This window comes from Aquarana catesbeiana, linkage group LG02 (assembly GCF_042186555.1).
Source record: "Aquarana catesbeiana isolate 2022-GZ linkage group LG02, ASM4218655v1, whole genome shotgun sequence".
Taxonomy (NCBI): Eukaryota; Metazoa; Chordata; class Amphibia; order Anura; family Ranidae; genus Aquarana; species Aquarana catesbeiana.
The window spans coordinates 387,457,739-387,485,398 of NC_133325.1; the positions used below are offsets into that span (position 1 = coordinate 387,457,739).

The 27,660-nt window shown below is 42.4% G+C and overlaps 1 protein-coding gene and 1 long non-coding RNA gene across 3 annotated transcripts in view; one reads left to right on the forward strand and one right to left on the reverse strand.

Annotated features, from left to right (window-relative positions):
• The window catches only part of NHS (NHS actin remodeling regulator), a 263,463-nt gene that overhangs the window by 159,969 nt on the left and 75,834 nt on the right, over positions 1–27,660 (reverse strand). The gene's annotated exons all lie outside the window — the stretch shown is intronic.
• LOC141129928 (uncharacterized) lies at positions 23,179–25,789 on the forward strand. The gene is made up of 3 exons (XR_012241911.1): positions 23,179–23,321; positions 23,436–23,572; positions 25,488–25,789. It is a non-coding gene; the product is annotated as an uncharacterized lncRNA (long non-coding RNA).

Below are 27,660 nucleotides of genomic sequence, written 5' to 3' on the forward strand. Positions count from 1 at the left end.
GGCAAAGCTTTGCGTTAATAGGATCAGAAATAGAGCATGCCTTGCCCACAAAACTTCTAACTTACAGGTCTGATTTTCTAGTAAACACACAAGCAAAAAACTTTAAATAATAAATGCTAATCAAATTGGTAAACATGAAAAGGTCTAGGGCTGCCAACCTCCTGCAGCATTTTTTACTGACAAAACATGGGACATTTACTGGCGGAACACATTTTTTTTACTGACAACCTGAAAAATTACAAAACTGCTATTGAAAACTAACACAGTGAATATTTGAACAGTATAAACATGATATGGAAACACTGACGATACCTATAACAAAGTAATTTGCTTGATTTACACTTAAAAAGTCAACATGGCATTGGCTCTTACTTCTCTCCCCTTCTACTTCTTCCTTCTAACCTACCTCTACCACCCCTCCACTCCCCTCCACTTAATGGCCCTCTACGACAACCAGAGAGACCCTCCGACTTAAGCACCTTTAGGTCTAATTGCTTAAGGGCCCGTCCATTAAGGCGTTCTAGTTAGGCTCCTTGTTACAGTGAAGATTGAGCTGGCCCAGAAGCTACTGACCCTGCCTTCCCACAACAGTTATTATTGCTGATATGCATTTGGGTTATAATACTGCCTTAACAGATGTACCATTAATTTGTATTTTCTTGTGATGTACACATGAAATAATATAAAAAAATTTAAAAGTAAAAAAGTCAACCTGGCTTGAAATTATCAGCCCCTGATATTTACTGGCAGTTGTAAAAAAATTGCAGATTTTTACAAACGCTCAGTAAATTTACTGCTGGTTGGCAACCCTGAATGTGTCTATCTACTCAAAAGTGATATGTTAATTTTATGTAGAGCCTGGTGGGCTGTGTCAGCTCTTGCCTTTCTTTTGAGTTTAAAGCAACATTAAAGCTTCAGTTTTTTTAATTAAAAAAACAAAAATGTCACACTTACCTGCTCTGTGGGTTTTGCACAGAGCAGCCCCAATCCTCTTCTGCTCCAGAATAGAATGCATTAAGGTGAAAAACTTAAAAAGGCTTTAGAACCACTTTAAGATACTTCAACAGTGGTAGTCTTAGGTGTTCCTGCTCATCTTTTGTATATTCCATTACCTACTTTTGTATTTTCCATATTATAAAATGATTTAAAAAATATAATAGAGAGTTTGATAAACTCTCATAATGGTCGAAGCAAGCATGCAAACTTATGAATTCAAGCATAGATATCTCATTAATAGAGAATAATAAAAAACTGCCACATAGGTGACTTTAAAGCTGAAATGTAGCTTAAAAACATTTTTTCTCTTTAGCTTTAGTTACATTATTTACCTGTAATGAAGTAAGTCCCATGATATGCTAGGCTGCTGGATTCTATAGAAACCCTCACTGCAGGGCTGCCCTGTCCTCTTCTTGGTGCTGAATGTCCAGGCTCAGCTGCATTAAAGATCATCCAACATGGACACCCCCTCCCGCCCTCTCCTCCAATGAGGAAAGTTCTTTCACTGATTACACTGCCCTAACATGATCTGTGAAAGGGGGACATAATCTTGTGACTCATCAGACTCTATTCCATTCACAGATCGTGTTACAGTGAAAGAACTTTTCTCAACAGAGGAGAAGGCAGGAGGGGGCATGTCCCCATTGGATCATCTTTAGTGCAACTGAGCCTGGAGATTCGAAGCTGATAGCGCTCAGAGACAGGAAGAGGACAGGGCAACCCTGCAGTGAAAGTTTTTACAGAATCCAGCAGCCTGCACATCGTGGGACATACTTCAGTACAGGTACATAAAGTAACTAAAGCTGTAGGGGAAAAAAATAGCTGAACCTCAACTTTATGATGAAGTATGTCCAAAAACTGTAAAACCGACATCCTAATCTGACACCAGTGGCCCAATCCTTGACCTAACTTTTGGCAAGGGGGTGGAAAAACATAAGCAGCTGTTTTGTGCTAGTATTTATGCTTACTGCATGATCAGATCCTGCATCCAACTCACTAATTAGCCAAAACACTATCACTCAGACAGTTTGCATTTTGCCTTATAAATTATCAACATAACTGCTGGTTGGAAGCTAAACAGTGGGGACCTCGAGTGGAGAGTGTGAACAAGTTTTGCTTTTGATTGCTGGTGATTGCTGTGTTGCCTTTTTAGGTTCTTTTGGGGACTTACCCTTGTAGCTTTTTAACACCTTTTTTTGTCACTTTTTAAACATACTTTTTTTTTTCTTCCTTCAGCCTACTAATTAAGGGGAGTGGTTAATTGGTCACAGGTGCTTGAGGCCTATATAACTTTCTGTAGAACTTATTGTGAGCCTGCTCATCTTTGAGCTTGCTGGAACTTAGACCAAGTGGAACTGGATTAAGTGGTGAGTTAAAAACCAGAGTTAGTGGAACTGGACAAAGTGGTGAGTTAAAAACCAGAGTTGAAAACAAGAGGTTATAACAGGGGTGTGTACCTGTGTTTTATGAGTACCTGAGTGTTGTCTGAGTAGTGTGTGTGGATCGTTAGTACTTATGTATTGTGCATGTGTGCACGTTGGTCTGCGAGTGCGCGTTGGTCTGCGAGTGCGCGTTGGTCTGCGAGTGCACGTGGGTCTGTGAGTGCACGTGTGTCTGCGAGTGCACTTTGGTCTGCGAGTGCACTTTGGTCTGTGAGTGCACTTTGGTCTGCGAGTGCACGTGGGTCTATGAGTGCACGTGGGTCTATGAGTGCATGTGGGTCTGCAAGTGCACGTTGGTCTGCGAGTGCACGTGGGTCTGCGAGTGCATGTTGGTCTGCAAGTGCACGTGGGTCTGCGAGTGCACGTGGGTCTACGAGTGCACGTGGGTCTACGAGTGCACGTTGGTCTGTGAGTGCACGTTGGTCTGCGAGTGCACGTGGGTCTGTGAGTGCACGTGGGTCTGCGAGAGCACGTGGGTCTGCAAGTACCTGTGTATTGTCTTGTTGAGTACCTGTGTATTGTCTTGTTGAGTACCTGTGTATTGTCTTGTTGAATATTAGTGTGAGGAATCTAGTTGTTAGGTAATTTGGACAGGGTATAATCCCCAATCCTCATTAAATTAGTAGGTATGATGCCTGACGGGTGTGGAGTTGCGACTTGGTGTACATCTTGCGGCATGTTTGCATTCCTTGATCATCCGATTGAGAGCGAATACTGCTGTGCAAAATGTAAGTACATTGTTTTCCTGGAAGCCCAGGTTCTGAATCTGGGGAAGCAACTGTCAGCACTGAGAAGACCCTCCATACTAAAGGAGAACCAGGGACGTACATGGCAGGTGGCGGCAGGGGCCAGCACAGAGGTGGGTGGAGACAAAGAGGTGCAGGCACTAGGAAAGCGTAGATGAATGACAGTCAGGAAGGGTAGAGGGGGAAGTGCCAGGGAGGCCGATCCAGGGCTGGAGCATCCCAATAAGTACGCTCCATTGAGTGACATTGGTAAAACCAGTCAGGGACAATCAGTGCTGGAGCTGAGGGACTCTCCTAGCTGCTGGGGAAGAACTCCTCCAGTGAGAGTGGGGGGGAAGCGAAGGGAAAGGAAAGACAGATTCTGGTGGTAGGGAACTAAGGACAGAGAGGGCAATCTGTAACAAAGACCTGAAGAGCCGAACTGTATGTTGTCTACCGGGCGCTCGGGTTCGGCACATCATGGATCTGATGGACAGATTACAGAGAGGGGCTGGGGAAGACCCGGCTGTCATGGTGCACATTGGCACCAATGACAAAGTCAGAGGCAGATGGTGTCCTAGAGAACGATTTTAGGGACTTGGGAGCTAAATTGAGGAAAAGGACCTCGAAGGTAGTATTCTCAAGAATACTACTGGTACATTGAGCAACACCGGAAAGGCAGAGGGAGATTAGGGTAGTATACAAGTGGCTGAGAAGCTGGTGTAGTAAGGAGGGGTTTGGGTTCCTGAAGGACTGAGCCGACATCTCGGTCGATCACCAGTACTATAGAAGGGACGGACTGCACCTAAATGATGAGGGTGCAGATCATCTGGGAGTAAAGATGGCCAAAAAGTTAGAGGGGTTTTTAAACTAGGCAACGGGGAGGAGGGCCCAGAGGTATAGTCAGCAGGGAACATATTCCAGAGGGTAGTATTGGGGGCATTAGTGGTAGGTTGACTAAAGCACATAAACCCAAGGTAAGTATAATAACAAGTCCTAGTTGCAATCTCGGAAAACACCCAATAAGAGGATAGTATGAGACCGGTCTAAACTACGTGGCATGTTCACCAATGCTAGGAGCCTGGCGGTTAAGATGGGTGAACTAGAGATTTGGATTTTGTGGGAATTTCAGAGACCTGGTTCAACAGCTCTCACGATTGGCTGGCAACTATTCAAGGGTATACCCTTTATCGCAGGGATAGAGAGGGTAAAAAACGGGAGAGGTATGCCTATATACCAATAATACAGACCTGATCACGGATGTGGAAATACAGGGCAATATTGGAAACAGCGATCACAGGTCAATTGCCTTCAGTATAAATCACACAAATAGGAAACATAAGGGGAATACAAAGACACTGAATTTCAAAAGAGCCAACTTCCCTAAACTACGAACCTTGCTAGAAGGAATGAATTGGGATAAAATCTTAGGAATAAAGAACACGGAGGAGAGAAGGGTTTGCTTTAAGAGCATATTAAATAAGGGCATTAGCCAATGCATCCCATTGGGTAATGAATTTAAAAGAGCGAACAAAAGTCCTGGACGGCTTAACTCCAATGTAAAAATGCATAAAAAAAGCAAAGGAGAAGGCCTTCAAAAAATACAAGGTTGAGGGATCATCATCAGCATTCAGACTTTATAAAGAATGCAACAAGAAATGTAAGAGTGCAATCAGGGCGGCTAAGATAGAACACGAAAGACACATAGCGGAGGAGAGCAAAAAAAATCCCAAGAAATTCTTTAAGTATGTAAACAGTAAAAAAGGGAGTACACCAACGACGGTACGGCAACTTTACACTCCTCTGGGATTGCTTCCATATTCAGAGATTATTATGCAGACCTCTATCATTTAGATAAAGATATCTCCCAAACTGAGCGGACGGCTAAACTGAGAACTATTGGCGACTACCTCGCCTCGGCCGGACTCCCCTCTCTGACACCTAACAACAGCTAGACCTCGACTCTCCCGTCTCCCCTCAGGAGATTATCACGACAGTGAAGGCCCTAACTAAGGGGAAGAGCCCTGGCCCGGATGGATATACCAAAGCTTATTACGTAAAATTTCTCCCCCTGCTACAAAACCATATGTGCAGGTATTTTAACTCTCTCGCCACAAGCCACCAGATTCCCCCTGAGGCCTTGCTGGCCCATATCACTGTACTTCCTAAGGAAGGCAAAGATCCTACTCTTCCACAAAGCTATCGACCAATATCGCTACTTAATGTTGATATAAAAATTTTCACTAAAATTATGGCAAACAGACTTAAACATGTCATACCATCCTTTATTCACCCCGATCAAATGGGATTCATTTCGGGTAGAGAAGCTACATCCGGGCCATGCAGCTCATTCAGTGGGCCCGTTCCCACAGGGAGTCCACCCCCTACCTCATTCTGTCCACAGATGCCGAAAAGGCTTTTGACAGAATAGATTGGTCATACCTTAAGGCGGTCTTGGAAACTTTAGGACTAGGCCCCCATATGCTCCAATGGATCCTGGCACTCTACACGACCCCCAGTGCCAAGGTCAAGGTAAATGGCCACTTGTCCTTGGAGTTCCCCATACGGAATGGCACCAGGCAGGGGTGCCCCCTCTCCCCCCTTCTGTTCGCTCTAGCTATGAAGCCCCTGCTTAGAACAATACGGACGAGCACTGATAACAGAGGGGTGATGGTGGGGTCTACGGAACACAAACTGTCGACGTGCTCTTTCACTTGACCCAACCTCTTGTATCGCTGCCAAACCTTATGAGGGAACTCAAAATTTTCGGACACATATAAAATTTTAAGATTGATTTCTCCAAATCCGAAATTCTGCCCATTCCCATTCCCGTGGAGATGGCTACTGACTTACAGCAAGTTTTCCCATTTAGCTGGGCTAAAACCTCTATTAAATATCTGGGTATCCAACTTACAAACCAGTTTGACACTATATACTCTGCTAACTTCCCTACCCTTTTGAGCATGGTGCGTAGAGACTTACCAAACTGGGCCAAGACCTCCTTCACGTGGCTAGGCAAACTCAACATACTTAAGATGAACATCCTCCCTAGAGTGCTCTTCTACCTGCAGATGTTGCCCATTCCCCTCCCCAAAAGCTTTTTCACACAGCTCCAAAGCCTAACGATTAACTTCATTTGGCACGGTAAAAAAACAAGACTGGCCGTGTCCCTATTGCAGCGACCCAAAGAGATGGGCGGCTTGGCCCTCCCAGACGTACGGCGATACTACAGAGCCATTGCGATCCAACACATCCTTAACTGGCGCCACCATGGTGGCTCAAAAATGTGGGTCTCCTTGGAGAAGAGCCTAGCTGGTTGCGACTTGTCATACACCCCCTGGTTACCCCGCGAATACAGGGGACTCTCACAGACGTCTTCCCCGCTGACCACCCACACCCTACAGGTCTGGGACCGTGCTAATGCTTTGTATGCCCTAGCGCCCCCTGGCTCCCCACTGGCACCGCTGGGGGGATTCAGGTGGTTCCTTCCTGGGGAGCAGGTGGCCTTCTTTGGGTCCTGGGTGAAGGACGGTAATTAAAGTTGTGGCGAATTTGTGGATGAGGGCAAGTTGATACCCCTAGACGCTTTGCGGAATAGTCATGGCAGATTCCCAATGGATTGGTGGAGACACCAACAGCTCCAACACTTCATTTGCGACCCAGGGTGCTTCAGTGAGAGGGTTAGACACTATCACCTCACTGTAACGATTGTTCATAGAGAAAGAGCCCACTCCCCATCTGATTTCTGAAATATATCGGCTTCTGGGATCTGTGTCCGCTGTTAGCTTTTATATGGGAATGGGAGCGGGATCTAGGGGTAGAGTTCACACCGGAACAATGTTCGCACATGTATAGGCTAGCACACTCCAGCTCCATAGAGTCTAGGACACAGGAAACTAACTACAAGCTTTTGACTCGCTGGTACCGCGTACCAGCTGTCATATCGTGTATTTATCCCTTGGTTTCGGACCGTTGCTGGCGGGGGGTGTGGTCAGAAAGGCACCCTCCTCCATATTTGGTGGGATTGCTCAGCAATCAAGCCTTTTTGGATGGAAATACATACTTCTATAAAAAATGCCTTCCAGATCGAAATCCCTTTCTCCCCAACGCACTTCCTCTTGCACCTCCCTGCCCTTCCTTTGAGCCATTACAAAAAAAGCGCCCTCCCCCACTTACTAAATGCTTATACCTCTCTACTGGAAACGCCCGCAGATCCCTACTTTAACAGAATGGCTACAGAAGGTGGGCGATTTTAGAGAGGCGGAGGAGTGGGTGGCGAGGTGCAAAGACAGGAGTGACCGTTTCAATGGTGTTTGGGCCCAGTGGCGGAAGTATACTACTGACGCTAATCCTGTGTCATCTAGTCTGGACATCGCGCTGTTGGAGCTAGCGGAGCCCTCCTTGAAGCTGAGGAGGCCTGTGAATGGTGATGTGCGTACCTGATTATCATGTCTCACTGCCCTACTGGTAGCGCAGTGACCTTTTCCTTTGTGTGGCTTATAAGGTCTACAGTTGAAGGTTAATTTGAGGTGCTACGCGCCTCTTGTGGTTAATGGCATGTTCATCTGTTTCTCATTCTAGTTATCACCATATTGTTACCCGTTTGGGTGCATTAGTTAAGGGTCCCGCTTGGCGACCTCGGTACCCTAGTGAAACCAGCGGTAGAGTTGACCGCAGGGGAGGCCCGGGGGGTTCTCCCCCCCTTGATGGAGGTTAGTTGGAGGCTTATAGCCCCCCTCCCGGGGGACCCACCCACTGGGTCTTCGTTGGCCTTGAGGCCGAATCTAGCCCCCCAGTGCATAGGTGGGGGGCAGAGAGAAGACAGGGTCCGGGCCAAGGCCGCAGAGGCGGGAAACTCTCTATAAGTCATTATGACTCTTTTATGATGTGAAACGGTGTAGAGATAACCTTATCCCCCACTCTCCCTCCCTCCCTTCCCTTGCCCCCCTGTTTTCGTGTTCTTTTCCCCCCTTTCTGGTTGTACAATGTCTGACTCTTAGGTTTAAAATGCACAGCCTACAATGCTATGTGAGAAGACCAAATGTACATTGTGTGTTTTATATGTTCTTTATAAAATAAAAATAAACATTACATAAAAAAAAAAAAAAAAAAGGGAGTACAGACCATATAGGCCCCATAAAAAATGAGGAGGGACATCTGGTTACAAAGGATGGGGAGATGGCGAAGGTATTGAATTTATTCTTCTCCTCAGTCTTCACGAGGGAATCGGGGGGCTTCAGTAACCAAAACTGCAGTGTTTATCCTCATGACATATCACAGAAAGCACCTCCATGGTTTACAGAGGACAGAATTAAAGTTAGACTTTGAAAAGTTAACAATAATAAATCACCGGGGAGCAGATGGCTTGCATCCAAGGGTGCTTAGGGAACTCAGTCAAGTAATTGCCAGACCATTGTTCCTAATTTTTACTGACAGCCTACTGACTGGAATGGTACCAACTGATTGGAGAAAAGCCAATGTAGCACCAATATTTAAAAAGGGACCAAAATACATCCCTGGGAATTACAGACCAGTTAGCCTAACATCAATAGTATGCAAACTCTTGAAGGGGATGATAAGGGACTATATACAAGATTTTAGTAATGCGAACGGTATCATTAGCAAATAATCAGCATGGATTCATGAAGAATCGTTCTTGCCAAACCAATCTATTAACCTTCTATGAGGAGGTGAGTTGCCATCTAGATAAAGGAAGGCCCGTAGACGTGGTGTATCTGGATTTTGCAAAAGCATTTGACACAGTTCCCCATAAACGTTTACTGTACAAAATAAGGTCCGTTGGCATGGACCATAGGGTGGGTACATGGATTGAAAACTGGCTACAAGGGCGAGTTCAGAGGGTGGTGATAAATGGGGAGTACTCGGAATGGTCAGGGGTGGGTAGTGGGGCTCCACAGGGTTCTGTGCTGGGACCAATCCTATTTAATTGGTTCATAAATGACCTGGAGGATGGGGTAAACAGTTCAATCTCTGTATTTGCGAACGATACTAAGCTAAGCTGGGCAATAACTTCTCCGCAGCATGTGGAAACCTTGCAAAAAGATCTGAACAAATTAATGGGGTGAGCAACTACATGGCAAATGAGGTTTAATTTAGAAAAATTTTAAATAATGCATTTGGGTGGCAAAAATATGAATGCAATCTATACACTGGGGGGAGAACCTCTGCGGGAATCTAGGATGGAAAATGACCTGGGGGTCCTAGTAGATGATAGGCTCAGCAATGGCATGCAATGCTAACAAAGCAAACAGAATATTGGCATGCATTAAAAAGGGGATCAACTCCAGAGATAAAACGATAAGTCTCCCGCTCTACAAGACTCTTGTCTGGCTGCACCTAGATTATGCTGTCCAGTTCTGGGCACCAGTACTCAGGAAGGATGTACTGGAAATGGAGCGAATACAAAGAAGGGCAACACAGCTAATAAAGGGTCTGGAGGATATTAGTTATGAGGAAAGGTTGTGAGCGCTGAACTTATTCTCTCTGATGCTTGAGAAGGGATATGATTTCAATTTACAAATACCATACTGGTGACCCCACAATAGGGATAAAACTTTTTAGCGGAAGGGAGTTTAACAAGACCCATGGCCGCTCATTAAAATTAGAAGAAAAGAGGTTTAACCTTAAACTACGTAGAGGGTTCTTTACTGTAAGAGCCCTTGCACACTGGGGCGGGGGGCGGCGGCGGCGGTAAAATGCCGCTATTATTAGCGGCGTTTTACCGTCGGTATGCGCCCGCTAGCGGGGCGGTTTTACCCCCCGCTAGCGGCCGAGAAAGGGTTAAATACCACCGCAAAGCGCCTCTGCAGAGGCGCTTTGCCGGCGGTATAGCCGCGCCATCCCATTGATTTCAATGGGCAGGAGCGGTAAAGGAGCGGTATACACACCGCTCCTTCACCGCTCCGAAGATGCTGCTGGCAGGACTTTTTTTACCGTCCTGCCAGCGCATTGCTCCAGTGTGCAAGCCCTCGGGGCTTGCACACTGGAATACAAGCAGCGGCACTTTCGGGGCGGTTTGCAGGCGCTATTATTAGCGCAATAGAGCCTGCAAACCGCCCCAGTGTGCAAGGGCTCTAAGAGCGGCAAGGATGTGGAATTCCCTTCACCAGGCGGTGGTCTCAGCGGGGAGCATTGATAGTTTCAAAAAACTATTAGATAAACACCTGAATGACTATAACATACAGGGATATACAATGTAATACTGACATATAATCACACACATAGGTTGGACTTGATGGACTTTTTTCAACCCCACCTATTATGTAACTATGTAACTGTGTAACAAATTAAAGTATAACTAAAGACAACATTTTTTTTTGTTTTGAATAGAGTGGAGATAGATAGTTTTTATTGCTGTCTATGCCCCTGTTAGGGAGAATCATCCTCTCTATTATTATTATTATTATTATTATTATTATACAGGATTTATATAACAAAATTAAGGCAGACATTACAGTTACATTACAATTTGGTACAAGAGGTATCAAAGGGCCCTGCTTATTAGAGCTTACAATCTAAAAGGGAGGGTCAATTGATACAAAAGGTAATGGCTGTGGGGGATGAGCTGATGGAGGAAGTAAAACAGTGTATTAGTTAGATTAGTTAGAAGCAGCACAGGCTTCTTTAAAGAGAAGGGTTTTCAGGGACCGTCTAAAGATAGATAGATTAGGGGACAGTCGGACAGATTGGGGTAGGGAGTTCCAAAGGATGGGAGAAGCTCTGGAGAAATCCTGGAGGCGAGCATGGGAGGAGATGACCAGAGAGCTAGAGAGCAGGAGGTCTTGGGATGACCGAAGAGAACGGCTTGGTTGGTATATTGGGACTAGGTTAGTGATGTAGCTGGGGGCAGAGTTATGGATGGCTATGTAAATTATTGTTAGTACTTTGAATTTTATTCGTTGGGTGAGTGGAAGCCAGTGGAGGGATTCACAGAGAGGGGTTGAGGACACTAAGCGGTTGGTTTGGTAGATGAGTCGTCCAGCGGCATGCATTATGGGCTGAAGGGGGGATAGTCTATGTAAATGTAATCCAATGAGGAGGGAGTTGCAGTAGCTGAGGCGAGAGATAACCAGGGAGTGAATTAGCAGCTTGAAATGTTGCGGAGGCTAAGGAAGCATAATTTGGACAGGGATTGGATGTGGAACTGAAAGGAAAAGGAGCTTTCCATTTAATCTGTTTACCATTATCATTCAAAGTGAAAAAAAAAGGAAATCTAAAATTTTGGGTTGTCCCCAGAAAAGTAATAGAGGGGAAGTCTTCTAATGGGGACACTAGTTCTGGTGATCTGGGGGTCCCCAAGAGGTTCTCTTAATTTGCAGGGGTTTCCTCTCACTTCCTGTTTGGATATGGACAGGTAGTAAATGTAAATCTCCCCAATGGGACAGAGATGGCAAAAATGAAAAAAAAAAAGTTGCGCCTGTAGTTCTACTTTAATTCTGAAATAGCACAGAATCACAGTCTATGGTTGGCCCTTACAGCACTATAACCGCGAATGCAAGAGAACTCACTTGCTATGATTAGGTTAGATTAATAACAAGCGCACATGAATATTAGAAGTATTTATTCCCTGCAAAGATTTTTTTGGCCTGTTGCTATAAAGAAATGGCGATCAGCCTTTCACTATGTGTTTACATCCATTTAGTGGACAAGATGAAGTGGGTCGGATTACTCAAAATGCAGGAATACCAAGAGGCACACAAAATGTTCCCTGCATGATAGTTATTATTCATGATACAATATACAAACCAAGCATAGTCAAGAGGATCAGATTCCAAATATTACAATGGGGAAGACTCTTGATCTCGGTGACTGATCTTCTTGATTGTTAGTACATGTCAGAAATGTCTGATCTGTGATTTTCAGAGTTTACAGTAAAAATACTTCAGCGTAAAATGCTTTGTAAAGAGGTACATTTATGCAAAGTTTGACTATAACAACAGATGATCAAGTTTAATTGTCACTTTCTCAATGCATTTTATAACCAACAAGGTAATAAAGTTGGTTTATTCCCCTTTGAAGAATTGTCTTAATACAAATAATATTGTGGCTGTTCTCAGATCCTGGTAATTATCTGACCTGGCGGTGACAACATTCCAAGGATGGGTTCATACAATATGCGAACTGAGGCAGGCGAGGATACTATATCCAGTGCTTTGACTTGACATGCTTTTGCACAGCAACCAGACAGCTGCTCCCATTTTTGGACTTTGTTTTTACATTCACATCATTCTCTGACTGTTCAGCCTTAGAAGTGCATTTAGAAACATTGCCATTCCCATGAAGAAATTCCTTATCTCAGAAACAAATAGTAAGTATCTACTATACTATGGCTGAATGAAAGGAGCTACGCTAGAACAGTAATAAGTGAGACTGATACAATTTCAAACAAAATTTAATAACAAAGAAAATACATCTCTTTATCAATCTATGTTCGGAAACCCTGGTTTGAGGAAACCACTACAAATCCAAATCTCTACCTTGTAATGTACACCCTATGTCATTTTTAATACCATGGATGGTTTATACAGGTGACATAAGAAATTATTGGGGTCAACTATGACTACCTATCTGATTCAAGATATAATATTTCAAATGCAAGTGTCTTTTTTCTCAAATGACCTGTAACACTGTCCTGGCAGTCTTATGATCTAGACATTCCTGCCAGACAGATTAGCCAGGACCAACACTACCCAGGGCTGTCTTGATGCTTGGGCACTGCCCAGGGGCCCCGGGTGCATGGAGGCCCCATGAAAGTCTTGCATTACATCATATTTGGCAGCTGTCCCAGATTTGCCGGACCAGTCACGCTTATTACTAAGCTGCCCCAGGATGGCTGTGTCCTGAGCAGCATCCTAGAACCTGTACTGTGCCCTCCTGATCCCAGTATTGTGCCATCCTTACCCCCCCCCCCTCTGTACTGGCCCCTTCTGCTTCCCTACCTTTACTGTGCCCTTTGTATTGATTATTCTTTGATTTATGGAATGCTTTCCTATTGTTTAAAATTGATTTTATTGAAAGTACTAATAAATATGTTTAATTCTTTCAACTATTTATACTTTAATTCTTGAGAGTGGTGCATAAATTGGTGCTAGCTTGTAGGGGCCCAGTGCATTACTTTGCCCAAGAGCCCATTGTGCTATTAAGATGAACCTGCCACTACCTGCAGAATACAGTCACGTTAAACAATATGGCTTGGCCTGAGAGACAAGTTCTGGTCTGTAGCACACTGAGCTCTTGCATCATAACATTAATTTTGCTATACAGTATATATTCCTTTACTAATATACTACAGACAGGACAAGAATTCAGTGTAAAAGACAAAAATACAGTTAAACAATTGTAAAACTGTATCCGACTAAGGTAGACACCTAGTATCTAGCACCTCATCCCAAGTAGTGAAATGTTCAAGAAAGGGGGGAGTTGGGAGGGGATTATCACAGTACTTACAAATAATAATGGGAACCATGTATATAAAATTGTATAAATTTAATATGAACATGATTAAAAACCAAACAGAACAGTTTGTTGAATTTTATTTAACAATTACATTATGGTGGTCACGTGAAGAAGATTCCATATGCTATCCCGACATGTTTCGCCTTATGGCTTCATCAGGGGTAGTATGAATCAACCAATGACTATGAGAAACTATACAGAAAAATAGAAAATACTACATAAGAAAATGCATCAAATAGGAATTATAGATCGGTATATGCAACTTTTTCCATCTGATTTAAATCGCAAACATCTAGGACTTACTTTCTTCCCTCCCCTTTTTTTTCTTTGTTAGCCTGGTCATTGTGTTTCCTTTGTGGCCACGTAGTGCCTCCTCCTCTTGCCAGTCTCTCCCTCGATGATGGCCTTCCTGGGGGTTTTGAGGCGGTAAGCTCCTGTATGGGTGGATACTGGCAAATGAGTTATGCTTTTTGTAAACATGTACCAATGTATAATTCCTATTTGATGCATTTTCTTATGAAGTATTTTCTATTTTTCTGTATAGTTTCTCGTAGTCATTGGTTGATTCATTTATACCCCGATGAAGCCATAAGGCGAAACATTTCGGGATAGCATACGAATATCAGATCTTTGTTCAACCAGAATCTTCTTCATGTGACCACCATAATGGAAATGTTAAACAAAATTCAACAAACTGTTCTGTTTGGTTTTTAATCATGTTCATATTAAATTTATACAAGTTTATATATACGGTTTCCATTATTATTTGCAAGCACCGTGATAATGCCTTCCCAACTCCCCCCTTTCTTGAATAGTTGCCAATGCCATTTTATTCCCTCTAGCAACCCCCAATACCATATAACTAGCAAGTAAAGTCATAATTTTTATGAGGAGATCCTGATCATGCCAGGCAAATTTTATTTCCAGTGACAGTAAGGCTAGGTTCACATTATTGCGTGTCGGGAACTCGCACACAATGGTGTGCGTTTTCGACGCATGAGAGAAAGGTGCTACTCTTTGGGGGTTTTGCAGATGCGTGGGGGTGCCATTAAGAATTAATGTCACCCCATGTATCTGTAAAACACCTGCATTTTCACATGCAGTTCATGCAGGGCAGTTTTGAAAAAAGGGACCAGGACTTTTTTACACGTGTTTCTGTAGGTAGGGTAGCCTATTAAAATGAATGCCACTGCCCAACATGCAGAATGCAACCACAGAGTTGTGAGCCAAGCCTAATGAACTTCCCTCTCTCATTGTGGGTATAATAAGAAAAAAAAAAACTTAGCTGGCTTTGGTTAAAATTCTGTGGTGCCATTAACCGCAAGTAGAGTAACGCTGCAGCTGCCTAATCTGGATCAATGATTTAACCAGTATCGAGAGGAAATATGAACATTTCCAATGGGACACTGTTGGGGGTTGGGGCACTATGTGGGAGCTGGGGACTCAGTAGCTGGCTAAGTTGCCAGGGACTATTAGGGGGCCTGGGGACACTGTGGGGGCTTGCAGGGCTCTGTGGGCAATTAAGGGAGGTGGGAGGCATTATGGTAGGTTAGGGGATCTTAAGCTCATTGGAGACCTGGGAGGAGGGTAGCCTTGGCCCAGCAGTGGACCATGGCCTAGTGGTTGAGAACTGCTGGTTAAGGGCACTAACCCTTTACAGCATTAACCATTAACATAGTACAGGCTGTTTAAGCAAATATGACTGCATTAATGAATAAACAATGTATAAACATACATAGCAACAAGGTTTTTTTTAAATTTTAATATACTCAGATAAGATAATTTACATTAGGCTAATTATTTTCTCCTGTGCCTATGTATTGGGTTGTAAGCATTCCTATAATGATAAAGAACCAATTGTCAGGCATGGGAGGTGGAAGCTATTGGGCCAGCCGTTGACTTTATAAAACATTGCAGGTATTTGCATTTCAGAGTGTAGGTGTCTGCTGCTCAATGGTATTAAAAGTTTACACATCTTTTCCAAAGGAAAGGGTCACTTCAAGGCTGGTGTAACTGCCAGGTTTTCCTATATTCCAGGAACAGTTCAAAGTTTTCAAGATTTGTTCCTGGAAATTGTTGTCCTTAACAATGTAAAGTTTTTCCATTCAGATCCCTTTTATAAACTCAACTCAGTTTTCTGCAATCCAGTTTTTTTTTTATCTTCAGTACACTCGTGTACACATTTAACCAGTGCTTTATATGGAAACAGGAACTTTCATAAATTAAAAATCAGTATGGTTATGGGCAATTTAGTGAGCCACTCTGTCCCTTGGTACTTTACTTGGTATTTTGTGGCATTAACAAAGTGTCCTCAAAATCATTTCATGTTTTTGGCAACTATGCAAGAATGAATGCAATTTGAAAGAAGCACCAAGTTCAGGTTGGCGGTAATGATGTTTATTGACTGGAATTGTCAAATCCAGATATCAGCTTTCTGCATAACAGGAGCACACAGAGCATCTACAATATCCATCCACATAGGTGTGCAAAGCCTATTGCATTAGGGTGTGCACCCCAAAGCTCAAACACATATGCGTGTGTGTGCATGTGTATATATACTGACGGTGTAAGTAGAGCAGTGGACGGTGTCAGTAGGGTAGAGATTGGTGTCAGTAAATTAGAGGTTGGTGTCAGTAGGGCAGTGGATAATGTCAATATTTTTTACCATTTTTATTATTTTGTTTTTTATTATTTTTACATTTTTTTTTTTACAATATGTTTAGGAGCCTTATTAGGAGACTGTGGTGAAATATCATAGGTCCAAACAGGGGGAATCTGCATCACACAGGGTGATTAGGGTGTGCCCAGGCACACCTGGCACACCCTGTGCGCACGCCTATGTCCATCCATACATTATTGGAAGCTCTCCTGATGTCTGATCCTCTTGATATCATAAGTATTGTCTAATGGTGTCTAAAGTCAAGGGGTACATTTAGAGAAATTTGTAAAGCACTGTGATGATGGCCCACACACAGATTTTGCTTTGCTAGATTAACAAAATTTACCATCATCCGTGTGGTATGAGGACCTGCCTGGCCAGATATAATATGAACAGATTGTTTAGATGCTCACAAAAAATACTGTAACTGCCCTCAATTTCGTTAATTTCCTTAATCTGAAACAACAAACCAGTCAACGGTTAACCTTCAGTTACAGAACAACTGGCAAAAGAAGTCCTTATATCTTCTGCTACAAGGGTCAAAGGGCGCCATTTCCTATTTGTTTATATTGAACATGCTAAGTAGAGATGTCAGCATTTCTTTTGGTGTGGCTTGTTGCTCAATCACTTGACTTTTACGCTCAGACTTTGGGAGAGGTGCACTTTACTTATCACATGGCTTTGTGCCTAGAAAGTTCCCAGAAATGTATCCAGTTCAGCATACAGTAAAGCACATCTGTTCCTTAGTTTTGCATACAACTTACTGGATTCAGTGCTCTCTGTTTGGAAATTACACCTTTATAAATGTATTTATTTAAAGCTGAACACTAGGCAGATTTAAGATACACATAGGGGGAGATTTACTAAAACGGAAGCATGCAAAATCTGCATAGAAACCAATTGGCTTCCAGGTTTTATTGGCAACGCTTAATTGAACAAGCTAAACTTTAAGCTGATTGGCTACCATGCACAACTGCACCATGTTCTGGGTGCTCCAGTTTTAGTAAATCTTCAACATATTGCAGCTCTGTTATTATTATTATAATTATTACATCATTAAATGTAAGCAGTGTAAAAACCTAAATTTGACCTGGTGTTAGCTTCTTGAAGTACAGCAGGGTTGGAGTGTGAGAGGAAGCAGCAGGACAAAGACTCAATCAATTCATGCACTGACAAGAAGCACCAGATATAAGAAGAAAGCAGGGTGACAGAGAAAAGACCTCATCTCTGTGCTGCTTTTCCTTTCACTGTTCAGTCTAGGACAACCTGGCCTCAGAGAAAGTGCTTCTAATTTAACCACTTGCTTACTGGGCACTTAAACCCCCCTCCTGCCCAGACCAATTTTGAGCTTTCAGCGCTGTCACACTTTGAATGACAATTGCGCGGTCATACAGCACTGTACCCAAATTACATTTTTATCATTTTTTTTCCCACAAATAGCGCTTTCTTTTGGTGGTATTTAATCACAGCTGGGATTTTTATTGTTTGCTACACAAACAAAAAAAGATGAAAAATTAAAAAAAAAAAAAAAATCACGTTTAATAGTTTGTTATAAAATTTTGCAAACAGGTAATTTTTCTCCTTCATTGATATGTGCTGATAAAGCGGCACTGGTGGGAACTAATAGGCTGCACAGGTGGGCACTGATAGGCTGCACTGGTGGGCACTGATAGGCACAGTTAAGGCGGCACTGATAGGCACAGATAAGGTGGCACTCATGGGGACAGATAAGGCGGTACTGATGGGCACAGATAAGGGGGCACTGATGGCCACTGATAAGATGGCACTGATGGGCCCTGATGGGTGGCACAGATGGGTGGCACTGATGGGCACTGATAGGTACCACTGACAGATGGCACTGATGGGCACTGATAGGTGGCACTGATAAGTGGCACTGATGGGCGGCACTGATGGGCACTGGTAGGTGACACTGATGGGCACTGATAGGTGGAACTGATGTGCAGCACTGTGGTTCTGGCACTGATTGTGGGCACTGATAGGTGGAACTGTGGGCACTAATAGGTGGCACTGTGGGCACTGATGGGTGGCGCTGGTGGGCACTGGTAGGCAGCACTGTTGCCTATTGCTAGGTGGCACTGGCAGGGGGCACAGGTGGGCACTGGTGATCTGGCGGTAGATCTCCGTGATCGAGACTGATGTCCCTCTCACGGCGGTGATCGGCTGTTTTTTTTTCTCCTCCCGCTGTCAGCGCGAGGAGAAAAAATAGCTGATTACTGGCTCTGTTGATATCACATGATCAGCTGTCATTGGCTGACAGCTGATCACGTGGTAAGGGGTCAGGATTGACCCCTTACTCCGATCTGTGATCCAGCAAGTCTGAAAGACTCGCTGATCACAGAGCGCACCGTGCGCGCACTGCAGGGGGCGCGCAGGCCGCTTGGGCATGGGACGTCGTCAATAGACGTAGTCTCGGCAAAGAAGGTCCGCGCTGTAGCCATCATTCGGCTATAGCGTGGATCTCAAGTGGTTAAGAAGGTTAAAAGCAGAAACAAGTGCTGCAGCAGAAATCTTTGGATTGAAGGTGAATATTTGTGGTTTTGTTATTTTGCCTTTTAATGGACTATTTATTTTTATCTTGGTATTTTTGTCTTAGCTTTTGCCACAATTTAAAGTGATTGTAAAGGCATTTTTTAAAATAACAAACGTGTCATACTTACCCTCTCTGTGCAATGGTTTTGCACAGAGCAGCCCCGACCCTCCTCTTTTGGGGTCACCTGCCAGCGCTCTTGGCTCCTCCCCCTTCTGAGCTGCTTGCTTTAGGGGCATTTATGCAGGCTAGATCCCGAGCAGAGTTATGTGTGTTTATTGAAACACATCTTGCAGCTCGGCCCTGTTCCTTGCGGTGATCTATGCATTAAGATAAAAATCCTTCTGTGTGCAGCAGCCCCCTTCGGCCTTCCTAATGCTTATCTGAGTCCCATCTTTATCCAGAGATGTCCACGAGTGTCTCAGCCGTCCGGGACTCTCCCTCCTGGTTGGCTGAGACACAACAGCAGTGCCATTGGCTCCTGCTGCTGTCAATCAAAGTCAGTTAGCCAATCAGGAGAGAGAGGGGCAGGGCCGAACCACAGCTCTGTGTCTGAATAGACACATGGAGCTGCAGCTCAGCTTGGGTGCCCCATAGCAAGCTGCTTGCTGTGGGGGCACTCAACAGGAGGGAGGGGCCAGGAGCACAGATAAGGGACACAAAGAGAGGAGGATCTGGGCTGATCTGTTCAAATCCACTGCAACAGAGCAGGTAAGCATAACATGTTTGTTATTATTATAGAAAAAAAACGAGACTTTACAATTACTTTAAAGTGGAGGTCCACCCTGAAAAAAAAATTGCACAAAAAAATACCTAAAAAAATGGAGGAAAAGAAAAAAAAAATTTTTTTACTTACGTGAAATGGCTGTTGCTAGGCAGTCTTCCTAATCTGCCTCTTCCTATGCCGCGGTGATGTCTCTTCTCCTCCCCGCGTTGTCTTCTGGGGAATGGGGCGCGGTGTGTTATGGGAACTGTGTGTGTCCCACAACACATTGTGTCCCATTCACAAAGCGCTGCGTGACTTGCGCATGTGCAGTAGGAAACGGGCAGTGAAGCCGTAAGGCTCCACTGCCTGTTTCCCTTAGTTAGGATGGCGGTGCCGGGACCCGAGAGCCGAGGGATGGGTCAGCCTCGGGCGGCTGACATCGCGGGCAACCGATTTATTTAAAGTGAGCAGCTACAGTGTTTGTAGCTGCTGACTTTTAATTTTTTTTTTTTTTACGGCCGGAATCCCGCTTTAAGGTAAAAAAACCTCCCGTCTTTAGATCCACTTTAAACATGTTATTTGGTAATAAACTTAAATGCCCTTGTTGCATTACAAAAAGATCACAGCCTCAAATTGGCTAAATATAGAACAACTATGATTTAACACATGATGTACGATCTGAATGTATGATATTTCAGTTTTGCAATATTGAAGACAGAGAATAAGTCACATCATATTTCTACATTGTAATATATAAAAAATGTTGCTTTAGTTCCCGAATGTCTTCTGATATTTATACAATACATTAAAAACACAATACTCTTGCGCACAGGTGTGTTAGCTAGATGATCCAAGAGTTCAGAATAGACAATCGATTTCGGCCTTGCTTCCCTCCAGGATCGGGATATCCTAGTAGTCGAACAAAAAACAAAAAGAAAGAGGGCGCACCAGCCTAGTGCATTATCCTTTAGTAGGATAAAAAACACATGTATAAGTAGCTGCAAGAGAGCAACACTGGTAAGGCTCTGAGGAAGAAGGGACACCTTCGAAACGCGTCAGCCAGCAGTGGTTCGTACGTCCTCTCTGTAGGATCTGGAAACTAATATCAGTGGATAGACTGCCATATGATTGCTATAAGCGTGATTTTCTTTCTACTTTTTGAGTAGTTTTTAACTATATTTTTTGAATAAATGTACTAAAGGATAATGCACTAGGCTGGTGCGCCCTCTTTCTTTTTGATATTTATACAAGCTTGATTTCATTATAAAGGTGCTTTTGGGAGGCAAACTTTTACAAATATTAATCTATTCAATACTTAATGCATTACTTTATACATTAGGAGATACTGTACTTTATTAAAATAGTGCTATTATTAATATACTGTACAGGATTTATATAGAGTCAGCTTGCCTAGAACTTTACAAAATAGAGAGGAACAACACAGTTACAATAAAATTCAAGATAATATGGTTAGGAGGGTCCTGCTCATGAGAGCTTACAATCAAAAAAGGAGGGTCAAGTGATACAAAAGGTTGTACCTATAATGGATGAGCTGATAAAGTAAAAGTACAGTTTATTAGGTGGAGGAGGTATAGCCCTCCCTAGAAAGATAAAAGATCACCTAAAGCTGGCCATACATGAATTGAAATTCTTCCAGTTCAGCAAGGTCCGGTCAAATTTCGATTAATGTATAGGCTGGCTGGTTGTACACAAGTCAATCTATTAACTGACATATGTACAACCAGCCTGTCAAGTTGCCGGCAGCACTGATCATTGTATTCTGATGGCAAGGAAGGCTCCTTACTGTTGGAATACAATACCATAGCGGGAGGTATTCCCCCATCCACCTTGAATGTGTGAATCTGAGAATCGACTCATTTTTTTTCATTGAACCTGCTGGTTGAATATTGAAAAAAATGAATCATGTATGGCTAACTTAAAGATGCAAAGAATAGGAGATTAGAGTAGGGAGCTCCACAAACGAAAGAGACTCTAGAGAAGTCCCAGAGGCAAGCATAAGAGCAGCTGATGAGGGGGCTAGAAAGCAATAGGTCTTAGGGGGAGCAAATAGCACAAAGTAGGAGATAGCCAGACATATTGGTGGTAGGATTCCCAGAGAATAGAATAGACTCTTTAGAAGTTCTGGAGGCACACATGGCAAGAGCTGACGGGGGGCTACAAAGCAGGAGGTCTTTGACGAAGGGAAAAAGAACAGAGTAGGAGATAGCTGGACAGATTGGGGTAAGGAGTTTCAGAGAAAATAAGAGGCTCAGAAGAAGTCCTGGAGGTGAGCATTGGAGGAGCTGACAAGGGGGCTAGAAATCAGGAGGTCTTGGGGGAAGAATATAGGATGGTTTGAGTGATATATTGAGATTAGGTTTGGGAAGTAGCTAATTTTTACTTAGCAAAGTAAAGCTGAGTTCATTCAGAATACAGAACAAAAAAATATTTTGCCATTCACCTGATTGGATGAATAAAGTAATTACAGCTTCACTATGTGTAATGAACATTCTCCTTATCAGTCCCCTAGAAGACTTCACAGGGAACAACATTTTTGCCATATAAATAAAGGGTAATTATAACTGGCAAAAACTGATAGAAAATACGAAGGCATGTATGAGCAATCTTCATGCCAGTATTCTGCTTTAATCCCACTGAGGCCCTGACATAACTCCCTAGTGCTATAGTAAACGCATTGGGGGGTATTTAGAAAAGGCAAATCCATTTGTCACTACAGTGAACTGCAAGTACACTGAAAGTGCACTTGGAAGTGCAGTCACTGTAAATCTGAGGGGTAGATATGAAATGAGGGGAAGCTCTACTAAATTTATCAATCATGTGCAAGCTAAAATGCTGTTTTTTATCTTCCTTGCATGTCCCCCTCAGATTTACAGCGACTGCACTTGCAAGTGAACTTTCAGTGCACTTACAGTGCACTTGTAGTGAAAAGTGGATTTGCCTTTAGTAAATAACCCCCATTGTGTGCTTGTTCTTCACATATCTGTTTTCCATTAAAAATCAGTATAGAAATAAATCTCAGTGTGTATACATGGTTCCGCATATGCTGTAATGTGTGGCTGAGATTAGTATTGCTTTTCATTATAAGATAGTAGACTTGTAGTACACCTGTACCTCATCACTTGTCATTCACATACACAATGTATTACAGACCTGTGCTGATATCCATACAGTATATGCAAGATGATATGAATAATGGCACTCACGTGCTCATTAAATAGTAATACTTCCCAACTTGGGGCCAGAAACAATCCTCAAATATGTGAACTCAATCCCATGCTGAACTATTTCTGACTTTGCGATAAAGGTGTTTTTAATCAAGAATCATTTTGCGTTTTTTAATCATGAAGCTTTAGAGAATACAATATATTACTTCCAATATTCCACAAAACTGAGCCATAAACTAGCTGAACTTAGTGACATATATTTTCAAGCATGTTGGATGATTTCACGCATTATATTTACAATGAAAGCTATTATGAGAAAAAAAAACATGATATATTTTAGGCATTTTTTAAAGAATAATATATAGGTAATTAATGCAAATGTGTGGGCTTACCTTACCACTTGCCACCAGGTGCTTAGAACAGGTATTTCTTATTACTTTCGCACCCAATAATTATCAAAATCAGATGCAATCTAATATGCAAGATGGATGTAGTGGATTGGTAATGGAGTCAGAGACAAGGGACCCTGAAGTCTTGCAATACACCAGGGCTTTAGACTGCATTACAGCATTTTCAAGGGCAAGGTAAAAAGAAGTCTTGTGTGTACTCTGGGACTGAGCAAAGCAATATAAAAATGTTCATACCTACAAATATGTAATACATTTCTTGTTCCTTTTTATTCTGGAATGGATTCCCAGTAATTCACAATAACAGAGAAGAATGACTCATTTCACTGGAGAATCTTCAGCATATATTATGTTAACAAGAACCTGGAAATTCCCTCTGTCATATACCAAAATATAAAAGGACTAAAAACATGTTACATCCTGCTAAGGTAAGGCAAGACGAATAGAATGTATGGGTGTATCTGTGCAAGTGATAAAGCAAAAATATCTTGAGTTTAGGTATTTTTGGTTAAAAAACATTTATATGTATGACTATAGTTATTTAATACAGAAAACTGAGATATTTAGATTCTACTGTAAGCTGATTTGTCTTCTTGAATCCAAAAGAAGAGTTGAGCTAATTCTTAAACCTAGGCCATCAGTGTCATATGGACAGGTACTAGGGATCACAGATGCTAACTGCAACCAGGTCCCTAATGTAAAGAGAAGGTACGGTCTTTATAATTTTTTTACCTATACATGTGATCAGGTTTATGCAAGTAAGTTTATAAATAATTGTTTATGTTATATTTTATAAAACTTACATTCATGTTTATACTGTAATAAAATCTGTGCATGCGTACAACTGTATTTGTTCATTAGACTGCTTCCTTCTTTGTAGTGCAATACAATGGTTGTGCCTGTTCTTTTTCTCACAATGCGTGGTTATCAGAATTTTATGTATATGTTTATTTAATACAATAGTCTAAATAGGATGCTGCAAGCATGTAAAAACTGGCAGGTGACATTAGGAATGACTTCAATGTAAAAGTATAATAATACTGTAAAACTCCCCCTGTGTGCATTCAGGGACATGCACTTGCACACACCCGCATGTCATATTGGGACACAGCGACTAGTCCACGCAGTCGTGTGTTCCAATAGATATCAATGGGATGCCGGCACTGGGATGCACGCAACACCTGTGCATCCCTTTACTGGGAAAAGACTGCCCTGCATGGGGGGCACTTAACCGATCATGCCATGTGAACGGAACCTAAGTCAAAACATTTGTTCACGGAAAATACATTATAATTTTCATGCTCACACATTAGGATGATGCCATGTGATTTTTGCATCTCTTGAACACTCCTTTCTTTTTTAGTATTCTACCAAGGGCAATGTTTTGCTCCTTCTCTATGAATACTATGTTTTAAAACGAATAAACATGTCAACTGAAAACATATTTACGTTAATTGTAGGTAAAATAACCCACCAACATAATCAATAAATTAGGTAATTGAACCCCCCAAAACATCTATGCAATATTTGAATCAGGCTCAATTACATCATTTAGAGCTGTTCAGCTTAATAAATTAGGGCGTCCACTAAAACCCCTTTTGGATATTTAAGGTTCAGTCTACCCAAAACCAACAGTCCAGTTTTAGGTAGAAGATGGCGAGTTAAACCACATCTGGTTTGGTTGCCACTTATGGAGACATGCAACAGTAGGTGTGGGGACATGCAAAGGTGTGTGGGCAGGAACCCCTAAAACTGACAGGGGAACAGGAACAGACTCAGGAACTATGACAGGGATATCTCGCTTGTGAAACATCTAAAACAGCCAAGGGCTGACATAGCACACCAGGCTCCACCAATAAGTAAAATAAAAAGTTTTGGAGGACTGAGCAATTAAACATTTGAGCTTAAAAATTTTCTAGCAAAGGTTCAGGCATGTAGTTTTATTGTCATTTCATGTCAAGCTATCATCAATAAAGCATTTGGTGTACCTATTGTTCGGGGGTTCCTTCAGACCTCCAGGGTTGGATCGTTCATTATTTTTATGTTTTCTTTGTGTTAACCTCAATCTTTCCGAAGAAAGATGTGGCTCAGTGCTTCCAGCCCCATCACTGCTGGAATAACATCTGGAATAATGTCTGGTTTACAGGGCTGGCATCTTTCAGGTTAAGAGGGCATTTTATTAATTGAAAAGTTGAAAGAAAGGGTGGATTAAAGCAGACACAGTGAACAGCTTTCCCAAAAACAGACCAGGTTACCTGCCATGGAATTAACCTCTCATTTATAAAAAAAAAAAAAAAGTTGCATTTTGTTAGATATTGAATGTCAAATTCTAATCTGTTACAGAAAATGTGTGAAATGAAATCTGAATGGTCCAGCATTGCTATCATCCAGCCTCAGAATTTGAATGAACACTTTCTGCTATGTTCATACTGCATTCCTATGATGTTTATTATGCACCTCATTGTACATCCAGCTGGAAGAAGTACAAAAGCACCGCAGGTCAGAAAAGGATCTCATCAACTGCCAATTACAGTGCTAGTTCATAAACCAAAGAGTATAGCAGCCAATCAAAATGTATTTCAGTTGACTAACTTCGACAAACCTACGTTTCATTTGATGATGTGAATAAATTTGCTTTTGATAAAGCTAGTCGGTCATAACTGAGCATCCTTTCAGGCCAGCAGTAGAAAGAAAGTACTAAATATTTAAGTAAACAATAGAGGTCTATGACCCTAACAATGTATTCAACATATAACTCCAAGGTTAAAACTATATTGGTAAGTCTATTAGGCTCTGAATTGCTTTACACATGGTGATAAGAAATTATTTTTATCAAGCTATGTCCCTAAAAAAAATGGGCAAAAAAATGTAATAAAGGTCACAAAAGGTGATAAACTTCGGTGTGATATGAATGCAGTAAAAAAAATGGCATTCCAAGGCACTTTCAATTAGCAGGGTAACACACCTGCTATATAACACAAGCTTATATTTATCCTACACTGTCACTCTTCAGGTTAATAAAAAGGTCATAGCATTGCATTAAAGACTCATATAAACAAACATGAACTCCACTTATTTTTCTCAAAGTCTCATCTTGTCAAACAAATACGGGGGAAATTGATGATCTTCTTTAGTCTTTTTTGACTGGGCATAACATAAATGCTTCAATTTGTGTATCTAATGGAGATTTATGTAATGCATCAATGTTCCTCAACCTCATTCCTCAAGTACCCCCAACAGGCCACGTTTTGGGAATTTCCATTAGATAAAGTAGCTGTCATAAATAACAAGCCATTGACATTGATTTAAAGCACCTGGGAAAGGTGACGGGAATCATGAAAACATGACCTGTTTGGATCTCTTAAAGTGGTTCTAAAGTCCAAAGTTTTTTTTTTACCTTAATACATTCTCTGCATTAAGGTAAAAAAAAAAACCTTCCACTGTGTGCCCCCTTCCTCCCAACACTTACTAATTCCTTTATTAATCCAGCACTTTGCCCGGCTACAGGTATTGTCTCCCTCTCTTCCTGGCCTCACTGGCTTTGCTCAGAACACTACTGGCCATTGGCTTCTGCTGCTGACAGTCAAATCCAGAGAGCAGAGAGTGGTGGATGGGGCCAAGTTGCAATGTGTGTGTCTATAGAAACACATAGTCAGGCTCGGGAGTGAGCCCACATATCTGCCCACATAGAAAGCAGCCAGCTATGGAGCAGACAAAGAAGTGGAGTAGCGGAGATCACCTGCGGGGGACCACAGAAGAAGTGGTAAGGAGCAACCTGTTTATTATTTTAGTTTAAAAAATATTAGACTTTACAATCACTTTAACTACTTGCCGACCAGCCGCCATTGTTATATAGTGGAAGGTTGGCTCCCCTGGCCAAATCGCTCTAGCTGTTCGGCGGCCCCTCTAAGGGCTCTAGGGAGCACATGCGCGCCACAGGAGGCACGCGTGCTTTCCCACGGTGCGACACTGGAGCCGATGCGCGTGGCCGTCGATCACTCCTCAGAGAGCCAGAACGAGGATCTGTCAATGTAAACAGACAAATCCCCATTCTGTCAGGGAAGTAGAGAGAGATCTGCTTATCCTAGTGATCAGGAGCAGTGATCTCTCTCTACTACTTGTCAGTACACTGCCCCCACAGTTATAAACACCTCCCTAGGCACTTAACCCCTTGATCGCCCCCTAGTGTTAACCCCTTCCCTGCCAATGACATTTATACAGTAATCAGTGGCTATTTTTAGCTCTGATCGCTGTATAAATGTCAATGGTCCCAAAAAAAGGTCAAAAGTGTCCGATCTGTCCGCTGCAATGTCGCAGTCCTACAAAAAATCACTGATCACCGCCATTACTAGTAAAAAAAAAAAGAATAATAAAAATGTCATAAATACCGTATTTATTGGTGTATAACACGCACAGGCGTATAACACACACCCCAATTTTAGGAGGGAAGTGTAAGGAAAAAAAACTTACAACTTAAATAAAGAACTTTGAAGCAAAATTAGTGTCACAGCTCATC